This window comes from Scyliorhinus canicula, chromosome 10 (assembly GCF_902713615.1).
Source record: "Scyliorhinus canicula chromosome 10, sScyCan1.1, whole genome shotgun sequence".
Taxonomy (NCBI): domain Eukaryota; kingdom Metazoa; phylum Chordata; class Chondrichthyes; order Carcharhiniformes; family Scyliorhinidae; genus Scyliorhinus; species Scyliorhinus canicula.
The window spans coordinates 113537536-113554987 of NC_052155.1; the positions used below are offsets into that span (position 1 = coordinate 113537536).

At 44.2% G+C, this 17452-nt stretch overlaps 1 pseudogene; it reads right to left on the bottom strand.

Moving 5' to 3' along the window:
• Positions 1-17452, bottom strand: part of LOC119972139 — a 40100-nt pseudogene that overhangs the window by 324 nt on the left and 22324 nt on the right.

Here is a 17452-nt window from a genome sequence, read left to right on the forward strand (position 1 = left end):
CTGCCCAGTGTAGGTTGTTAACCTCCTACCTGCACTGCTGGCCAGTCCACTTGGTCACACTATTCGAACTACAGGCTGCCGCCACCTCATCCCAGGCAGCACTGGCTGTCTTGTGGCTCACCCTCCTGGACGCCCAGGGGAACAGGACATCCCTCCTGGTCTCCACAGCGTCCAGGAGCCTCCCTAGGTCAGCATCCCCGAATCTTGGGGCTGGTCTTCTCGGTGCCATTGTTGCGAACTGGCTGGGGTTGGCTGAGCAAGTGCAGTTTAAGTGCTACTTAAACTTGTTAGTGGGGGGGTGGTCTGGCGAGCACGATCCTGGTGAGTTGACTAACGAGAAGCCAACGAGGGCTCTTTAAGTGGACCAATTAACGTTGTATTGCGTTATCGGTTTTGCTGAGCTGAGCACCGGGAAACTCGGGGAAATTCCCGCTCGCTACAACACTTGCCAATTTTTCCGGAAGTTAGTATGAGTTGTGACTTCACCTGTAATAAGGATACTGCTTAATAATGATCTTTATTAGTGTCACAAGCAGGTTTACATTAACACTGCAATGAAGTTACCTTGAAAATCCCTGAGTCACCACATCCGGGAGACCAGGTACACAGAGGGAGAATTCAGAATGTCCAATTCACCTAACAAACATATCTTTCGAGACTTGTGGTAGGAAAACGGAGCACCCGGAGGAAACCCACGCAGACACGGGGAGAACGTGCAGACTCCACACAGACAGTGATCCAAGCCGGGAATCGAACCTGGGACCCTGGCGCGGTGAAGCAACAGTGCTAGCCACTGTGCTGCTGTGTGTTTTAAGGAAGGTACTGAATAATCGTGTGCTGTTTCAATCTTAATATAGATTCAATGAATCAAATTGACAAAGGTAGATTGAAGAGTGTATTCATAGAGTATATTCAGACAGTTTCGCCCTTAGGACATTTCAGAACACAAAATTTCACTGAAGATTTAGCTGATGATTTTTGTTGTTGGTTTTCTTAACCAAAGCAATTTCTCAAAAGTTTCCTTTCATTCTTTCCCCATAAAATAACATGTTCCAGAACATTCACCTGGAATCTTCTTGGTGGTTGAGCTGAAATTGGAAGAAACCCTGAAAAAGTTGCTTGACTCAAAAGAAGACAGCAGATGTTGTGGGTTGGATTGAAGTGAACAGATTTGCCCCATAGTACCATTTCAAGGATGTCTCACATATGCTGTCTGAAGTCCTGAAACAGCTTATTTAATCAAATCTGCGTCAGTTTGATTTGCAGATCTTGAAGGAAGTATGTCATACAAGGCTGTGCATCTAAGGCCAAGACTTGCAATCTCTTGACTGTGTTGATATGCTATTTTGACAATGGCAGGAAGTGCTTCCAGGATTTTGCTGAACACAAGGGATCCTGCAGTCACAGAATAAATGACTGGAACTGAAATTTCTTTGTGCACACCCAAAAAACTCCTTGGGTTATTATCGATAAGGAAAAGGATGAAAAACATGCAAACACTGACACAGTCAACCTCCAGAAGATACAGAGCAGGGATCCATTCCAGTTGTAAACATTGTGGGTTCCCAAATCAATAATAGCAAGGACATTCAACAAAGAGGGCTTTATTCACTAACTCCGCAGTTACTTCAACACTTGTGCTCTGCCTGCGCTCCCTGATGAGACCATCAATTCACTAGACATGTGCTTTGAGATATGAACAGTGGTTTTAATCTACTTACTACAGAGCCAGCCTGTTACACGTTGAACTCTCGATGAACTGGTCGGCTGGCTCTGGGCATCAATATTTATACAGCAGTCCAGGGGGAGGAGCCGTGGGTGGAGCCAAGGGTGGAGCCCTGTACGAACTCCTAAGCATTCCCAGAGCTACTCCTCCTAGTGGTCGGGCACTGCAACTGCGCTTACAATCGTACGGTCTCATATATATATCACAGTATGAATTACAGAGTTACATTCACCACACTCCCACAAATAACACCTGCTCTGACACTATGTGACCTCTTTGTAGCCATGTCAGTGCCTACTCACATGATCACACGGTCTACACAAGTTGCTAGGTTCAGCCTGGATTCAAAGAAGCTGGATAAAAAGTCTGTGGTCCGGAAATAGTATGACTTTCAAATTATGGTACAATGTGTTGCATGGCTCCCTGCAGACTTCAAATGAGGCCAATATAAGGACCATGGCAAACTGGCCTCTTAGTTAGGTGCAGTTGAGTTGCAGGTTCCAGTTACCGTCCTATAGTCAGCTCACCAATCATGAGGAGTAGAGGGGGGATGAAGTGGGAGGATGCCAGTAAGCAAGACCAGTTGTTTGGGAGACTGGTTGAGAATCTAAAATGAGTTTTATGGGGAGAAGGCTACTGGATGGAGGGCAAGGGGTGTCCAGCAGTGGCCTACATTTTTAACCACTCATACTTTTTTTTCTTTAAAAAAAAAGTAAATTTAGAGTACCAAATATTATTTTTTCCAATCAAGGGGCAATTTAGCATGGCCAATCCACCAACCCCGCACATCTTTTGGGTTGTAAGGGTGAGAGCCACGCAGACTATTAATGTGGCAGGCGGGTGGGAATCAGAACAGTAAGCCTGCAGGTGTAGAGATTGGGGATGAACATGGTACCAGGACCAGGCTGGCTAACAGAAAGGGCAGGCTGGGGGAAGTCGAACTCAACGGGCCTGGAGGTCTGGAGTGCATCTGCTTCAATGCATGGAGTATAACAGGTAAAACAGATTAACTTAGAGCCTTAATTCATGCGCGGAACTTGGATGTGGTTGAGGTAACAGATTTGGTTAGAACAAAGAACAAAGAAAAGTACAGCACAGGAACAGGCCCTTTAGCCTTCCAAGCCTGTGCAGACCATGCTGCCCATCTAAACTAAAATCTTCTACACTTCCGGGGTTCATATCCCTCTATTCCCATCCAATTCATGTATTTGCCAAGATGCCCCTTAAATGTCACTATCGTCCCTGCTTCCACCATCTCCTATGGCAGCGACTGCCAGGCGCCCACTACTCTCTGTGTAAAAAACTTGCCTCGGACATCTCCTCTGAACTTTGCCCCTTGGACCTTAAACCTATGCCCCCTAGTAATTGACCCCCCTACCTTGGAAAAAGTCTCTGACTATCCATTCTGTCTATTCCCCTCATAAATTTGTAGACCTTTATCAGGTCACCACTCAACCTCCTTCGTTCCAGTGAGAACAAACTGAGTTTATTCAACCTCTCCTCATAGCTAAACAAACTAAGTTTATTCAACCTCTCCTCAAAGCTAAAAAAGGGACAGGACTGGCGGCTAAATATTCCGGGATATGGGTGTTTTAAGCGAGACCGAGGGGAAGGTAAAAGAGGTGGGGAGGTTGCAATATTGGTTAGGGAACATAATACAGCTGAACAGACGGAGGCCACCTTGGAAGAATCAAGTAATGAGACATTGTGGGTAGAGCTCAGAAACAGGAAGGGGGTAGTCACTATGATCGGGGTGTACTACAAGCCTCCCAACAGCCCAGGGGAAGTTGAAGAACAGATATGTAAGCAGATTCTGGATAGATATAGAAATAATAGGGTTGTTGCAGTGGGAGACTTTAATTTTCCTCATATTCACTGGAAATCCCTTAGGGCTAGGAGTCCTGATGGTGAGGAATTTGTTAATTGTGTCCAGGGAGGTTTTTTGGAACAATATGTGGATAGTCTGAATAGAGGGGAGGCTATACTGGACCTTGTACTAGGGAACGATCCCGGCCAGGTCATCAAAACTGCAGTGGGGGAACATGTGGCGAACAGTGACCACAATTCCATAAGCTATTGGATACTTATGAAAAAGGACGAGTGTTGTCCTCGAGTTAAGGTGCTAAATTGGGGAAGGGCAGATTACAACAAGATTAGGCAGGATTTGGAGACTTGTTTGGGAGAGGCTGTTTGAGGGTAAATCCACATTTGGCATGTGCAAGTCTTTTAAGGAGCAATTGATGGGCGTGCAGGACAGGCATGTGATGATGAAACGGAAAGGCAGGATTCAGGAACTGTAGATGACCAGAGAAATTGCAAATCTAGTCAAAAAGAAAAATGAAATGAAATTTGCTTATTGTCATGAGTAGGCTTCAATGAAGTTACTGTGAAAAGCCCCATGTCACCACATTCCGGTGCCTGTTCGGGGAGGATGGTACAGGAATTGAACCATGCTGCTGGCCTGTCTTGGTCTGCTTTAAAAGCCAGCGATTTAGCCCAGTGTGCTAAACCAGCCCCTGAGCATACATGAGGTCTAGGCAACTAAAAACAGATGAAGCACTTGAAGAATACAGGGAAAGTAGAAAAGAGCTCAAACAGGGTGTTAGGAGGGCAAAAAGAGGTCACAAAATGTCCTTGGCAAACAGGATTAAAGAGAATCCCAAGGCATTTTTATGTATATTAGGAACAAGAGAATAGTTCGAGAAAGAGTTGGTCCACTCGAGGACAAAGGAGGGAAATTATGCACAGAACCAAAGGAAGTGGATCAGATCATTGATGAATACTTTGATTGGTATTCACAAAGGACAGTTGATTGGTGGTGTCTCAGAGGGATATGTGAACACTTTAGAATAAGTCATTATTACGAGGGAGGACGTGTAAGGTTTTTTAAAAGGCATTAAGGTCGACAAAAAGCATTAAGGTAGATAATTCCTCAGGGCCAGATGGCATCCATCCCAGATTTCTGAGGGAGACAAGGGATGAAATTGTTAGACCGCTAACAGAAATCTTTGTTTCCTTGTTGGCCACAGGCGAGGTCCCAGAGGATTGGAGGATAAGCTATTTAAGAAGGGTAGCAAGGATAACCCGGGTAATTATAGGTCAGTGAGCTTGATGCCAGTTATAGTGAAATTGTTGGAAAGGATTCTCAGAGTTAGGATCTATGCACATTTGTAAGTGAATGGTCTTGTTAGCGATGGGGGTTTTGTATGAGGGAGGTCATGCCTAACTAATCTAATGGAGCTTTTTGAGATGACAAAAATGATTGACGAGGGAAGGGCTGTGTACGTCAACTTTAGTAAAGCATTTGGCAACATCCCTCATGGCAGGCTGGTGCAAAAGATTAAATCACATGGGGTCAGGGATGAATTAGCTAAATGGATTCAGAACTGGTTTGGCCATAGAAGACAGAGGGTAGCAGTGCAAGGGTGTTTTTCTGAATGGAGGTCTGTGACTAGTGGTGTTCCGCAGGGATCAGTACTGGGACCTCTGCTGTTTGTGATATATATTAATGACTTGGAAAAAAACATAGCTGGTCTGATTAAGAAGTTTGTGGATGATACTAAGATTGCAGGAGTTGCAGGTAGTGATGAAGATTGTCAGAGAATACAGCAGGATGGCAATAGGCTGCAAAATTGGGCAAGAAATGGCAGATGGAATTTAACCCAGACAAATGCGAGATGATGCATTTTGGTATCTAATTCAGGTGGGAGCTATAAAATAAATGGCAGAACCATCAGGATCATAGGCACACAGAGAGATCTGGGCATGCAGGTCCACGATCCTTAAAAGTGGCAGTACAGGTGCGAGGGGCAAGGTTTAGAGGAGTTGTACGAGGCAAGTTTTTTTACACAGAGGGTAGTGGATGCCTGGAACTCGCTGCCGGAGGAGGTTGTGGAAGCAGGGACGATAGTGACATTTAAGGGGCATCTGGGGAAATACATGTATCGGATGGGAATAGAGGGATACAGACCCAGAAAGTGTCGAAGATTTTAGTTTAGATGGGCAGCATGGTCAGCACAGACTTGGAGGGCCGAAGGGCCTGTTCCTGTGCTGTACTTTTCTTTGTTCTTTGAAATATGGTAAAGAAAGCATATAGCATGCTTAGCTTCATCGGACGGGGCATCGAATATAAAAGTTTGCAAATCATGCTAGTTATATAGAACGTTGGTTAGGCCACGTTTGGAATACTGTGTCCAATTTTGGTCACCACACGACCAGAAGGACGTGGGAGCTTTGGGGAGACTACAGGAAACATTTACCAGGGTGCTGCCTGATATGGAGGGTATTAGCTATGAGGAGAGATTGAATAAACTGGGATTGTTCTCTCTCGATCGACAGAGGCTGAGGGGCGACCTGATAGAAGTTTATAAAAATGATGAGGCATACAGATAGGGTGAATAGTTGGATGCTTTTTCCCAGGGTGAAAATGACAATTACAAGGGGACACAAGTTCATGGTGAAGTGGGAAAGGTTCAGTGGAGATGTGAGGGGGAAGCTTTTTAACAGAGGGCGATGGTCTGTAATGCACTGCCAAGTGAGATGGTTGAGGCAGATACAATAGCGACACATGAACAGATGGGGATAAAAGGATACAGGCAGTTGGTCTAGATAGAACTAGATAGATCGTCGCAGGTTTGGAGGGCGAAGGGCCTGTTCCTGTGTTGCACGGTTCTTTGTTGAATGTGCAAACTCCACATCGACAGTGACCCGGAGCCTGGATCGAATCCAGTTCCTCGGCGCAGCGCTTCAATCACTCATATCTAAGTAGTATTTTATAAATTACCTTTTTACTTGTCACGCCAGCAGTCCCTTAAAGAACCATTGATTAGGAAGCATATACACCAGGTCATCTTGAACACTGTGGTCTGAAGTCTGTTACATTCAGGCAGATCAATTTCTGGTTTGGATCCTAAAAGGGCATTAGTTCCTTACTGGTATAGAGCCCCAGGGCAGAATTGTTGTTTCTCGTATGAGGACGGGTACAGAGGAAGGTGGACACGAGAATTAACACCGTCAGCCAGTGTGTCAGTTGCTGCCACTATCCCACCCTCTCGCCATTTTCCCAAATGTATGCTGGGGGGTAGATAGGCCTACCCACCCACAACTGAATTAGGTTAATGATCTCTTCAGCCTGATAAACCATCGGCAGACTGTGCCCGATGTCAACCTCGAGGTGCAGGGATCAGGTCAGCTGCTAGGAGACAGCCTCTCGGAGATCCAGTGCTCCAGGCTGGCTTTGAGGCCTTCTTCACCTGTTTGGTCAGAGCTGTGGCTGTAGGCAACTCTCTGAAATGGCAATAGGCTGAAGGTTCAATTTTCAAGCAGGCTTCAAAATTGGCAGCCATTCCTCCTTCCTGAACAGGTGTGCACAAATAAAAATATGTAAATTGGGGTCAACCTGATGCATTAATATTTTGCATAGGTAGAGTCATAGTTTTACTCATATGGACTGAATGCCGAGCGGCCAACCAACAGTTCTTAAAGGAACCATCACAGACGTCTCCAGGCGCAACCAAAGAAACATCAGCTGTAGCACTGATATCTGTCAGGCCAGAAGATACTTTTCTGCTTCTCTTCGTATCACAAAAATCATGCTTGTTGCAGTTTTCCCATTGAAGGAGGCTCGCCAATGGATTCTACCACAAGATCCTTGGCAATTGCCTGGAGAGTATCAGCCGACACTGTGGATTCACAGTTGTGCAGTGGTTCAAATTGTTTTTTCCAGTAATGATGGTTGGCATTGTCAGTCTTAAAAAGGGAAATATAATCCTGTGAGCAAAGGAGATTTTGCCCATTTGACTTTGGTCTATTGATCACCCTGGTGATTTCACAAAATAAGACCTCCACAGGTAACAAACATTTTTGTGTACAGATCAGTTGTTGTCATCACACTCCTGTGCTGTAGTGAGACCTGAACTCTGTATCATATGAACGTAAGAATTAGGTGACTCGGCCCCTCAAGCCTGTTCCGCTAGTCAATAAGATCATGGCTGATCAGATTCCAACCTCATCTCCACATTCCCACAGACGCATGATAACCTTTCATACCCTTGTTTATCAAGAATCTATTTAGCTCTGTCTTTAAAATGTTCAAAGGTGAGGTGTTCTCCTCACCTCTGTCCTAAATGGGTGATCCCTTATTTTTAAACAATACTTTTAGAGATTGTATCCTTCGGATTCAATGAGAGGACTGTGAACAAATGCTACTGTCCTTTTTGAAGCCAACTCCACAATAATTCAGGCAAATCTCATGCAAAATGAACTTTAATGGACCTAATAGCATGTCCTGTTGGCTAAAAACTATTCACCAATTCTCAATGGCCAACATTTCAGAGAGTGCCTTTAAAGACACTCTAAAACTCTGCTTGAGGTACAAAGGCATTTACATTAATGACTGGGATGAACTTTCTACCAATCATTCAGAATAGCAACAATTTATCCATCAAGTTGCAACAAACTTTGAGCCACAATGTGCTAATGATGAGGCAAATCGGCAGCAGATTTGGGATCCCTCAATGGGGATACATCCTGGGCGGGATTCTCCCTTTTGGGGACTAAGTCCTCACACCGGCCAGAAAATGGGCGAGAATCACTCCGGGGTGATTCTTTGTTTTCCAGGGGGCTAGCGGGGCCCTGGCGTGCGTCCCGCAGCTCTGGCTGCCGCCGGGGCCCTGCTATCCAGACCGCGGCCCACTTTGGCAAGGGCGCCACCGACATGGTGGAGCCACACAGCGGGCCCGTGCGGAGTAAAGTAGGTCCCCCCCAGATTACGATGACCCGCCAATTGGTGGCCCCTGATCGTGGGCCTGGCCACTGAGGTCTCCCCCCGGAGTCAGTTCCCCCCCCCCCCCTCCCCCCCACACACGAGGACCACAGGTCCGAGCACCCGCCAGGTAGTACCTGATGTAAACCATGCCGGCGGCCGTTCAGCCGGTCGACCGCGGAGAATCGCCACGGGGGCCTCTTTCAGCGGAAAGGGGAAGAGCCGTCGCGCCAGATTTCTGGCACGATTCCAGCGCGGAGGGTCAGAGAATCCTGCCTCCTGTTTCATGTACCCAAAGATATGCAGCTCAAGAATTGTCCCGTTCAGTCACATGAAGATCCTGCAACTCTGAGTAGACATCATCCCTGAATTGAGGAACAGTCACCAACCATAGAAATCTTTCAGCCTACAGGCCACTTTCCCTTCCCAAGGGATTTTATCATCCCTTCTTTAAGCGTTGACTTCCAGGTTGGTTCAAAAAGAGCCACTGGATTTCCAGTTCATTGAGCGTTGTCCATTTAATGAAACCCAAGCATAATTTGCTTCATCAGGTTGGTCTTTGCTTTGCCTGCTGCAGACCCAATGTGCACTATATCTGAAAATTAGTCCCAATGTTTCATAGTTAAAATGGTATACTAAAGAAAGAAGGTATGCCACAGTGGTCAGTAAAAATCAGCTTGCTTTTAGTTAAGGTCTTAGTACACCCTAAGGTTGTATTCGACAATCAATTAATTTCTCTATGTGAATTCAGAAGGCAATTTACACTCACAATCCTGCAAGCAGCAAATGAAAGGAATGACTAGCTAATTTGTTTCTGATTTTTAATTATTATTCACTTATGGGGTAGTATGTCATTAACAAGTTCAGCATTTATTGCCTATCCTCAATTAAGCTTGAGAAGGTGGTGGTGAGTCACCTTATTGAACTGTTGCACTCCATATGGTAACGGTACTTCACAATGCTGTTAGGTTGGAAGTTCCCCAATTTGGATCAATCGATAAAGAAACAATGATATATACCCAAGTCAAGATGGTATGTGATTTGAAGAGGAACTTGTAGGTCGTGGTGTTCCCATGAATCTGCCATTTTTGTTCTTCTATACACTAGCAGTCACTGTTTCGCGGAGGTGCCCTTGAAGAAATTGTTAGTTGCTGCAGTACATTCTATAAATAATACACATTGTAGCAACAGTTCATTAGTAGTAGAGGAAATTAGTACTGAAGATGGTTGATAGGCTGGTGATCAAATGGACTGTTTTGTCCGAATGGTGGTGGTTAAGGATGGAATTTGGACTAGGATCAAGGAGAACTGCCTGAACCTGTTGTTATGTGGGCAACCAATCTCTAAATGTACCATAGAGGCCGCAGAATGGACAAGCTCTATAGGATCCAACTTTGATCCTTCTCCCAACTTTGAGCTGCAGTCTTCCATGCTCCTCGACAGTGACAGGAAGCTATCTGGCAGGCCAGCCATTGCACCCAGAATCTCAGTGTGTACACCAATCGATGCTTTAATTTAAGCCCTCCCATCAAGGCCCACAAGGGAATCCTCTGCAACAAAACTTGTCTCCAACCTCACCCTCCAGTGGCTGGCAAATAAGTCATCCTTTTCCCTGGCCAGGCTGCTGCCCACTCATGCCTGAATGACTTAACATATTCTGATCCTAATTCTGTCCTTGCTCCAAGGCAAGTGCCACTACTTTAGCTGCTGCTTGTGAGTGTAAAATCAATCAGTAGGGTCGCTTCATTAGTGTTGTACTATTGCTCTCACTCTCCAACTTTGGTTGCTGTGGCCGAGCGTGCAACAGTTCTCAATGTCTCACGGAAAGTAGAAAATTGGAAATGGAGGTTGGAGTAACTTTCTATTGCTGCTGGGAGACATAGTCTTAATTGGCTCAGAAGATGTAGATGTCATGTCTTCATTGTTCTGCTATGCTCCCTTCTGCTGTATGCCACATTGTCCTACAAGAGAGAGGTCAGAAATGCCAGTATTATAGCACTGTGATTAGGTTATGCCACTGCCTTGCTTCTCTTGTGAGGTCCTTGGAAAATAGGCGACAGGTTTAGATAAAGGATCTGGATCAGCGCAGGCTGGGAGGGCCGAAGGGCCTGTTCCTTTGCTGTAATTTTCTTTGTTCTTTGTTTTTGTTGTTCACTGAATCTCTTCATAACAGAAATTGGATTCTGAAATTGAATGTTGTCACAACTGACCATCTCAGCCACCTCTGTCCAAAACTGCTGGGAAAAAACACATCCTTCATTGCCTTGACTTCATCCCTGAGGACCTCCAGAGTGCATGATAAAATAGGACTGAGTCAGCACGGCTTCGTCAAGCGGAGGTCATGTCTGACAAATCTGTTGGAGTTCTTTGAATAGGCAACAAGGAAGTTAGACAAAGGAGAACCAGTGGACATGATTTATTTTGATTTCCAGAAGGCCTTTGACAAGGTGCCGCATAGGAGACAGTTAAATAAGTTAAGAGCCCATGGTGTTAAGGGTAAGATCCTGGCATGGATAGAGGATTGGCTGACTGGCATAAAAAAGAGTGGGGATTAAGGGGTCTTTTTCAGGATGGCAGCCGATGATTAGTTGTGTGCATCAGGGGTCTGAGCTGGAACCACAACTTTTCACAATTTACATTATGATCTGGAAGAAGGAACTGAAGGCACGGTTGCTTAGTTTGCAGATGATACAAAGATCTTTAGAGGGACCGGTAGTATTGAGGAAGCAGGGGGGCTGCAGAAGGACTTGGACAGGCTAGGAGAGTGGGCAAAGAAGTGGCAGATGGAATACAATGTGGAAAAGTGTGAGGTTATGCCCTTTGGAAGGAGGAATGGAGGCACAGGCTATTTTCTAAATAGGGAAATGCTTAGGAAATCAGAAGCACAAAGGGACTTGGAAGTCCATGTGCAAGAATCGCTTAAGATTAACTTGCAGATTCAGTCGGCAGTTAGGAAGGCAAATGCAATGTTAGCATGCATGTTGAGAGGGCTAGAATACAAGACCGGGGATGTGCTTCTGAGGCTGTATAAGGCTCTGGTCAGACCTCATTAGGAGTATTGTGACCAGTTTTGGGCCTCATAACTAAGGAATGATGTGCTGGCCTTGGAAAGGGTCTGGAGGAGGTTCACAAGAATGATCCCAGGAATGAAGAGCTTGTCGTATGAGGAATGGTTGAGGACTCTGGGTCTGTACTCGTTGGAGTTTAGAAGGATGAGGGGGGATCTGATTGAAACTTACAGGATACTGCGAGGCCTAGATAGAGTGGACGTGGAGAGGATGTTTCCACTTGTAGGAAAAACTAGAACCATAGGGCACCATCTCAGACTAAAGTGGCGATCCTTCAAAATAGAGATGAGGAGGAATTTCTTCAGCCAGCAGGTGGTGAATCTGTGGAACTCTTTGCTGCAGAAGGCTGTGGAGGCCAAATCACTGAGTATCTTTAAAACAGAGTTAGATCGGTTCTTGATTAATAAGGGGATCAGGGATTATGGGGAGAAGGCAGGAGAATGGGGATGAGGAAAATATCAGCCATGATTGAATGGTGGAGCAGACTCGATGGGTCGAGTGGCCTAATTCTGCTCCTATGCCTTGTGGTCTTACGGTCGTATGGCCTCAGAAATCTTGGGGACAGTTCTCCAACTCATTAGCCATGGAAGAATAGTGTATACCGTCTTGGAATGTAACATGTCTTCAGTAAATGGAACTATGCTTCTAGACGTGCAGTCACACTCATAGACCTCGGTAAACTTACTGAAAATTATGCAGATAAAATGGACAGGCTATCCGTTTCCAATGTGATCAGATAGATAGATCATTAGAGATATTAAAATGAGGCTCAGAAGTTAAAAATCACAAGGGTCTCAAATCAACCCACTTATTTGAAAGCCTGCATTAAAATTGAGGCTTTTATGGAGTTACTCATCTTATACTAGTCACAACCCTAAGGGCTGCAATTCCATGTAATTCTACCTCTCTCCCCTTGGAGCATACATGCATAAGGATAAGATTCCACATATTTACTTAACTGGCATAAACTCACAAAATAGTGTGATCTTGCAGCATTAATGAATGTGTCACTTTTGCTGAAATCCAGACCTGGCTCCTTTGCAATAAGACTAGAAAGTCTAGCCTTGTATAGCAAAATCAATCAATTTAGGAATTGCTGTTGGCCAGGTCAATGACACAATGTTCAATAAATTTGCATAACATTCTTCTATTATTTAGCACCGGTATCAACTTATATGAAATAAACTGATTAATAGTTGTGTCATGTAGCAAATGGAGGAATGTCAGACATGCAATAAGTATTCATCCTTCATAAATGTTAACAGTAATTTCAAACAAATGGTTAGATATTTACATCTGACTTCCAAATGTGTTGCGCCTGATGAAGATACAATGAAAAGGGAGTTATAAAAATTACCGATTTCCTTAAAATGACCAAGCTTTAGAGTTTAACCTGTTCTGCCAAACCTCCATCGCTTCAATACACATTCTCCACCACGAGGTAGAGTTGCGAAAAGAATTGCAAACAGAAAATACTCCATAACACTTATAATAAACCTCTTTGTTTGCAACATATGTAAGTTGCTTCACTAATGTATTTAATTCTCTTAGGGCTGGTAAGAGTCCAATTGCTCTCTATTTCATAGACTTTGAGTATATTGCTTTAACTTATATAAATCACTGGCTACAGATTTGCTCAATTTCTTTCAGTTACTTTTCTATTTTTTTCAGGTACTAACACATTATCAGAAACCATTAAGAAACTACATATATAATTTACATCAATTACTAAAATAGGTTGGAATGTGCTAACAAAACACCTTTGATGTCTAAAGGTGCCAAATGCCTGACAGAGAGCTGACAAGTTGATGGAAGAAAGCTTTGTAAGGATCTTGGGAAATACATGCATTGGGTTTTCTTATGAATTAGCAAGAGTGAACATAAATACAATGAGTGGCAGGACACTTCTTTAATTTAATTTTATACTTAATCTCTGAACTATTTCATTCCAGTGTGTGATAAGCTCTGGTAAAAGAGGGTGAGGTCTGACTCGATGGGGAGTTATATGGACCTTTACTGATCATGTTTTTGACACCAAAGGTTTTGAAAGGGTCTAAATCATAAAAGCGCGAACCCCTTGGAAAAAAACAAATTGGGTACTCTAAATTTATCTTTATCATATGACGTAAGAAACTACTATGATCAGTTTTGGCAAAATATAAAGTACAAAAGAGAAAGGAAGCTGTTTAAATTTATACCAGATTTAGTTTGCTTTAACTTATTACATTTTGTTATGTTAAATTCATTAGACTATATTACCTATGGAAACATTTGAAACTATCCCGTTCCAACTCATTGATGGATATTTTGGCTCTGCGTTATTTACTCAGAGATTATGTACTATGTAAACTACAAAAATAAGTCCACAGTATTAATATCATTTGATTATTCAGAATACATCCAGGCAATTCCACACCTTGACTCATTTAAATGAAAATAGATATGGGGAAATGGGTTGATACCCTGTCATGATCCCATCTGAATTCAAGCAATTTAAATTGAGTGGAGAAAAGGGTTTCCACCATGTGGCACGAACAAGGATTTCAAACTTCTTACCTTGCATCAGCTGCTCTTTCCCCATCAGCCACATTGAACAGAAATGGATTCTTTCACATTGCTTCCTAGGTTGTTATGGGGAGGATGATAAAAAAATGAAAATGATAGTGGATGGTGAACATTTAAATTTCCATAACTTAACCAACAGGGCTGACTTATAGAATTACATCATATCTTTGTGCTGACTGTGTCTAAATCAAAAAAGTCATTCAATATTTGAAATGAAATGAAAATCGCTTATTGTCACGAGTAGGCTTCAAATGAAGTTACTGTGAAAAGCCCCTAGTCGCCACATTCCGGCGCCTGTTCGGGGAGGCAGTTACGGGAATTGAACCGTGCTGCTGGCTTGCCTTGGTCTGCTTTCAAAGCCAGCGATTAGCCCTGTGAGCTAAACAGCCCCTTTCAGCCATTGACAGTTGTTTCTATAAAACTTGATTCTATGTATTGACACATCAAATTTATATGTAGGTGGACACACATAGATCTCACAGGAACTTGTGTACATTCTGATTAATTAATCTGTTTAGAATTTAAAATTTACACAGATCTAATTGTACAATTTGATATTAATTCTTAATGTTAGTGGTATTATGCCCCTTTAAGGGGGTGGGCTCCAGACCATATGATCAGCTCGAGGCCAATCGCACGAGAATCCCAGCCAATGGGGAGTTTGCACAGGGCACTGGGAACGGGACAATGGACAGCGTTGTTTAGCGTTTTGTGCCTGTTATCTAACTGCCTTCGCTTTTTTTCAATAAGTCCCTTTTTAACTACTGGAAGCCTCCAGTTTAAGTCTCGAACCACCACATTGGCGACGAGGTAAAATCATTATCGCAGATAAAAGTCATTGTGAATCGATGGGAGAAGGAACAGTTGAAAAAGTAGAGAAGCTCCAGCAGGAGTCTGAATCATTTAAACCGTGAGTGGAAATGCCTATGATTGAGAAACTAGGCCCGTTTGACCAAGGAGTTGGTTCATGGAGTCAGTATATAGAACATAGAACAAACAGTGCACAAGGAGGCCATTTGGCCCATCGAGTCTGCACCGACCCACTTAAGTGCTCACTTCCACCCTACCCCGTAACCCAATAAACCCTCCAACCTTTTTTGGACACTAAGGGCAATTTAGCATGGCCAATCCACATAACCCGCACGTCTTTGGACTGTGGGAGGAAACCCATGCAGACACGGGGAGAACGTGCAGACTCCGCACAGACAGTGACCCAGTGGGGAATCAACCTGGGACCCTGGCACTGGCAGTGCTACTGTGCTGCCAGTACATTGAACAGCTCTGTTCTTCTTTACTGGGAATAGATCACAGGCAAGGCAAGCAGAAGGTGATACTTCTGGCAGTTTGCGGGCCCCAAACATAAAATTTGATTCGGAACTTCATGTTCCCTGAGGCACCTGATTTGAAGACCTTTGACCAGATGGTGAAATTGATGGCCAAATTAAAAGAGCAACTTGTAACTCACTCCCAGTGAGTTCTCCCAGTGAGCCAGAGAAGACACAGCCAGAGTGAGACACAGCGAAGAGTGAGTTTGGGAATTTGAAGCTAGATGGGAATTTAATTAAATTCAATGGGTAAGACTTTTCCTTTTTAAATTTAAAGAATTTAAATTAATCTAGAATTGTGCAGTGAAGGTTAACAAGGGCTGCCCCACCCACTCACATAACTGGCTGACAGTTAAGTGTCAGTCACCTTAATCTACTTTGATCTAAAAGCAGGGAGTCAACTCAGGCCAATTTAAAAGAGCAACTTGTAACTCACTCCCAGCAAACAGTGAGTTTGGGAATTTGAAGCTAGTTGGGGAGGAAATGCATTTTATCCCTGGTAAGTGCCTGGTGAGTAGTTTTTTTTTCTTTTCATTGGTATATTTATTTATTTTTTCTTTGTGTTTTTTTTAAAATTGTAGTTGTTGAAGTTAACCAAAGGTTTAAGACATGGCAGGAGATCCCAGATCCGTGTCATGCAATGTGGGAGCTCAGGGACACGTCCACAGTCCCTAGGGCCTTCACGTGCAAGAAGTGTGTCCAGTTGCAGCTCCTGATAGAACACTTGATGGCTCTGGAACTGCGGATGGACTCACTTTGGAGCACCCGCGATGCTGAGGATGTTGTGGATAGCACGTATAGCGAATTGGTCACACCGCAGGTGAAAGTTACTGAGGCAGATAGAAAATGGGTGACCAAAAGACAGAGCAAGAGTAGGAAGGCAGTGCAGGTGTCCCCTGCGGTCATCTCCCTGAAAAACAGATATACCGCTTTGGATATTGGTGAGGGAGATGGCTCACCAGAGGAAGGCAGCAGCAGCCAGGTTCATGGCACCATGGCTGGCTCTGCTGCGCAGCAGGGCTGGAAGAAGAATGGCAGGGCTATAATAATAGGGGACTCAATCATAAGGGGAATAGACAGGCGGTTCTGCGGACGTAATCGAGACTCCAAGATGGTATGTTGCCTCCCTGGTGCAAGGGTCAAGGATGTCTCGGAGCGGCTGCAGGACATTCTTGGGGGGGGGGGGGGTGAGGGTGAACAGCCAGCTGTCGTGGTGCACATAGGCACCAATGATATAGGTAAAAAACGGGATGAGGTCCTACAAGCTGAATTTAGGGAGTGAGGAGTTAAACTAAAAAGTAGGACCTCAAAGGTAGTAATTCCAGGATTGCTACCTATGCCACGAGCTAGTCAGAGTAGAAATGTCAGGATAGATAGAATGAATGCGTGGCTCGCGAGATGGTGCAAGAGGGAGGGATTAAAATTCATGGGGCATTGGAACCGGTTCTGGGGGAGGTGAGACCAGTACAAACCGGACAGTCTGCACCTGGGCAGGACTGGAACCGATCTCCTAGGGGGGCTATTTGCTAGAGATGTTGGGGAGGGTTTAAACTAATGTGGCAGGGGGATGGGAACCAATGCAGGAAGTCGGACGGTAGAAAAACAGGGACAGAAACAAAAGGCAGTAAGGGAGAAAGTGTAAGGCAGAGAAGCCATAGTCAAAAATCAAAAAGGGCGACAGTACAAGGTACAGTGACTGAGGGAAGCTCAGCGAATAGGCCCAGTAATACTAAAAGGAATAAAACGGGAAGTAAAAACATAAATGGTAAGCAACGCGGCAGGTTGTTACATGAAGATATGGGTTGAACAACAAGGAAAATTAGGAGAAAAGGTAAGAGGAAATATAACTTAGGAGAGGTTACTGATCGAGGTGTTAAGATTCAAAACAGAGGTATAAAAGCCAACATAAGTGTACTTTACCTGAATGCTCATAGTATTCGGAATAAGTGAAATGAGCTGATGGCGCAGATCATCGTGAATGACTATGATTTAGTGGCCATTACTG